The sequence below is a fragment of the Berghia stephanieae genome, chromosome 7 (assembly GCF_034508935.2).
Source record: "Berghia stephanieae isolate SIO BIC M18660-M18661 chromosome 7, UCSD_Bste_1.3, whole genome shotgun sequence".
Taxonomy (NCBI): domain Eukaryota; kingdom Metazoa; phylum Mollusca; class Gastropoda; order Nudibranchia; family Aeolidiidae; genus Berghia; species Berghia stephanieae.
This window is the reverse complement of record NC_088366.1, coordinates 63,724,816-63,729,815: the sequence shown is the minus strand read 5'-3', so window position 1 is coordinate 63,729,815 and position 5,000 is coordinate 63,724,816.

Below are 5,000 nucleotides of genomic sequence, written 5' to 3'. Positions count from 1 at the left end.
TTATTTATTTGTCTATTTGTTTGTTGATGTTTTTTTTTTTTTTTTTTGTTTCTTCCATATTTCTTTGTTTTGTTTTTGTTTTGTTTTTGTTTGTTTGTTTTTTGTTTTTTTTTCTGGGTTTTTTTTTTTTTAGGGGGAGAGGTTAGAGGTGGCAAGTATTTTACTTAAACGCATACTATGATATGGTTAAACAAATGCCGAGGTCTCTCCCAATATTCCTAACGTTGTCTTATAGCAGGTAAAGAATTCGGTTTTTTTAAACAAATTGAAAAGTTTAGTCTATCCATAGCCATCGTTAACTTATATATAGCCTGACACTGACCAAAAAATGACGTCAAAATGCCAGTCTTTTGCCACAAAAGAAAACAAATCGTGAGTTGTATTCAATAGTTCAACCAATGGGACCACTTGTTTCCATGAGCACTACTAACGACAACTCACTTGGCGATGCAGAAACCTAAAAATGACGTCAAAATGCCAGTCTTTTTGGGTTTCGGTATCTGCGTAGCCATTGTAAAGTTATAGTCTGACCGTGGCCTTCGTAAAGTTATGGCCTGATACTGACCAAAAATGACGTCAAAATGCCAGTCTTTTGCTACAAAAGAAAACAACTCGTGAGTTTAATTCAATAGTTGAATCAATGAAATGACTTGTTTCCATGAGCTCTACTAACGACAACTCACTAATGACGTCAAACTGCCAGTCCTTTTGGATTTCAGTATCAGGCTATAGATTTGTTTTCTTTTGTGGCCAAAGACTGGCCTTTTGACGTCATTTTTTGGTCAGTGTCAGGCCATAACTTTACGATGGCTACGATGGCTACGGTCTATCACAGTCTTTCCTTTTACGTACCTAGCTACCCATCAATATTGGAAGAAAATGAGTCAATCACATGAGTTGTGTGGGTGGGTGGCATGGCGGCTTCCAATGAGCCACTGACTGGTGTTGGTGACACGTCAGTCCCTGGTAGTGGCAAGTCTACATTGCTGTACATGACGTGCCATTCTGATATTATCGACTGGACGGGGGGGGGGGGGGGGGGGGGTAATACGTTTGCTATGGATTTTGTCATCCTCTAATTCTGGCCACTGCACACAGAACTCTTGTTGAATGAATGAATGAATGAAGAAAGAAACAAAGAAATTGAGCTTTATATAGTGCAATATCTACTAAATGTGCTCAAAGCGCTTTACAAGGTTGCCTGGTCTACAAGAACATTTAACATGTAGGACGGGACATGCCGCCTGTTAGGCGATATTACAATTTTTTGGACAAAGACAACGCTGTTAATGAATGAATGAATAAATGAGGATGACGTCGCTCAGTCCTTTGTTAATGATTTTAGACAGCCAGAGAAGTAGGGGTGGGGGGAGGGGGGGTAGTCTTCAGATCCACATAAAAGACCCATTGAGCCGGAGTTCATCCCGGTGTCTATAACGTGAAACTGACAACAATAGCATGCTAATCTCCTATGGATTTGACACGAGTCGTCTATCGCAAAGTACTTGTCCTCAGGTCTAACATCCAGCCACCCAATTACAGCACGGTGGACAAGGGGGGGGGGGAGAGAGAGAGAGAGAGAGAGAGGAGAGAGAGAAAGAGAGAGAGAAAGAGAGAGGGAGAAAGAGAGAGAGAAGAGAAGGAAAGAGAGAGAAGAGAGGGGAGAGAGAGAAGAGAGAGAGAGAGAGAGAGAGAGAGGAGAGAGAGAAGAGAGAGAAGGAGAGAGAAGAGAGAAAGAGAGAGAGAGAAAGAGAGAGAGAGAGATGAGAGAAGAGAGAGAAGAGAGAGAGAGAAGAGAGAGAGAGAGAGAGAGAGAGAGAGAGAGAGAGGAGAGAGAGAGAAGAGAGAGCGAGAGAAAGAGAGAGAGAGTAGAGAGAGAAGAGAGAGAGAAAGAGAGAGAGAGAAAGAGAGAGAGAAAGAGAGAGAGAGAGAAAGAGAGAGAGAGAAAGAGAGAGAAAGAGAAAGAGAGAGAAAGAGAAAGAGAGAGAGAGAGAAAGAGAGAGAAAGAGAGAGAGAAGAGAGAGAGAAAGAGAGAGAGAAAGAGAGAGAGAGAAGAGAGAGAGAGACAGAAAGAGAGAGAGAGAGCGAAATAGAGAGAGAGAGAGAGAGAGAGAAAAGAGAGAGAAAGAAGGGGGTCAGGAAGAAAAAAAATCGCAACTTCACAATGGATTGATCTCGGTCCCTTTGCATGTAAAGAGAGTGCTCTATCAACTGAGCTGGAACCTCCAAGAGAAGTAATTATTAGTTCTCACTAAATTTTCTGTCATTGGATAATAAAATGAGCGGAAAGTCCGTTGCGATAGACTGGGTCCTATCCAAAGGGTAGCAAACAATTGCTATATTGTCCGTTTCACTTTATAGAAACCGGGATAATCTCCGACTCCATGGGTCAAATGAATGGCTCTGACGACGGACTTTTAATTGAACTCCCCTTCTATATTATCTATAATCAAAATATCTAGTATTTTTCTCTATAACGATTTGTCCTCGACTGTAACGATTTGATATTAAGATTTATCATTTATCATTGTTGTCAGGATATCAAACCATAGCCATCGTTAACTTATAGATAGTATGCAGATGACGTCACTCAGGCCTTTGTTATTGTTTTTGCCATCCGCGTTTGTGAGTTGTTCTCACTAAACCGTATTAACCAGACTATAAAAGTTCATGGTTACACAGAGTTTGTGTGTTGGTCCGTTATACTTCCGGATGGCAATGTTGTGAACTCCTGGGCCAAGCGCATTCTATCTATAGCCTGGCTCTAGAACCGTAGCCATCGTTAACTTATACCCTGACACTGACCAAAAAATGACGTCAAAATGCCAGTCATTGGCCACAAAAGAAAACAAATCGTGAGTTGTATTCAATAGTTCAACCAATGGGACCACTTGTTTCCATGAGCACTACTAACGACAACTCACTAGGCGGTGCAAAAACCAAATAATGACGTCAAACTGCCAGTCTTTTTGGATTTCAGTGTCAGGCCGTAGCCATCGTTATGTTATAGCTTGACACTGAAACCCAAAAAGACAGGCATTTTGACGTCATTTTTTGGTCAGTGTCAGGCTATAGATAGAATGCAGATGACGTCACTCAGGCCTTTGTTATTGTTTTTGCCATCCCCGTTTGTGAGTTGTTCTCACTAAACTGTATTAACCAGACTATAAAAGTTCATGGTTACACAGAGTTTGTGTGTTGGTCCGTTATACTTCCGGATGGCAATGTTGTGAACTCCTTGGCCAAGCGCATTCTATCTATAACTTTACGATGGCTACGGTCAGGCTCCGATCATATCCGCGGCCAAATCTTTTTTTAAGTAAAAACCGGATGCGTGTCGACCAAAAAAAAAATAAATAAAAATACCAAAACATTTGAACTTGGATATTATTTTTTATAAAGGATATTATGGACGCCTCGGTTTGTTTATTGTTGTTATTGATTTTTTGTTGTTCTTTGTTTGTTTGTTTGTTTTGTTTGTTTTGTTGGGTTTTTTTTTGTGTTTTAAAAATTTGTTTTGTTTTGTTTTGCTGATGTTGTTTTTGTGTTGAATTTTTGTTTTGTTTTTGTTTTTTTTATTATTTTGTTTTGAGGGTTTGTTTATTGTTTTGTTTTGTTTTGAGGGGGGTCTTTTTTGTTGTTGTTGTTGTTTATTTGTTTTTCTTTTCTTTTTTTTTGTCTATTAGGCAATAGTAAAATCAATTTTTTTCTCCTCAAAACCAAAAAGGAGTAGATAGGAATAGTAATAAGTTCTATTGTTATTTTATAATTTTATATCTCAGAAGACCCGTTGAAAACTAATTCCTCGGCTGTTCAAAATACGTAAAAATGCTATTGTTTATTTTGTGTGGAATCTTACGAAAAAGATCTTTTGGCACAGCTGAAATCAATTCGCATATTATATGTGACTCACCGTCTCTAAACGGTATTATGTCGGGATGACTTGGGTGCAAAAAATTGAATTTATTGACAAAAACATGAAACTTGGTGTTTGTTTCGATTTGTTATGTTACAGAATGAAGACAATTTCTCACAATGCAAAAGCTCAAAAATTGGTATTTACTATCAATTTAATTCTAAAGTCACTTTTCGGGGTCCAATTCATTCCGACATGATACCGTTTCGAGACGAAGGGTCACATATAGATAGTATGCGCTTGGCTAAGAAGCTCATAGCATTGCAATCCGGAAGTATAACGGAACAACACACAAAACTGTGTGTATCCATGAACGTTTATAGTCAGGTTAATGCAGTTCAGTGAACATTACTCATAAACGCGGATGGCAAAAAACAATAACAAAGACTTGAGTGACGTCATCTTCGAACTATCTATATATATTTTTTTTCTAAAATCAAACTCCAGGGCATTACGGAGATCGTAGCCATCGCTGTGCAGTGTTATCAATAATCACGTGATTAATTATTGATGTGTCGTAATGGATGCCGTCGTCCGTCTTGAGTGGTCCGACCACCAGCCGTCGTGTGTGTGTTCACACCCCATATGGATCACGGCCAACCAACCGTCCGTCTCGTAATGGTGGCCATTACCATTAAACCTTTTACATTTATTATTGGAGCAATGATAGCAATGGTAGGAGTGCGGCTATGTGGTCTAGTGGTATGGTATGTCACTCGCTTTCGGATCAGAAGGAAGGTCCTGGGTTCGAGCTCACTCGGCGCATAGTTGGAAAAAGGCTCTTTACTCACATTCTCACCGTACTCAGGTGTAAAATGAGTACCTGGCCGTCTCGTAATGGTGGCCATTACCAATAAAACCTTATATATTAATTTTGAACAATGATAGCAATGGTAGCAGTGAGGCTATGTGGTCTAGTGGTATGACACTCGCTTTCGAATCGGAAGGAAGGTCCTGGGTTCGAGCCTCGCTCGGCGCATAGTTGAGTCCTTGGAAAAAGGCTCTTTACTCACATTTTCTAACCGTACTCAGGTGTAAAATGAGTACCTGGCCGTTAACATCGTTGTCTCTGTCCGAAAAAAAA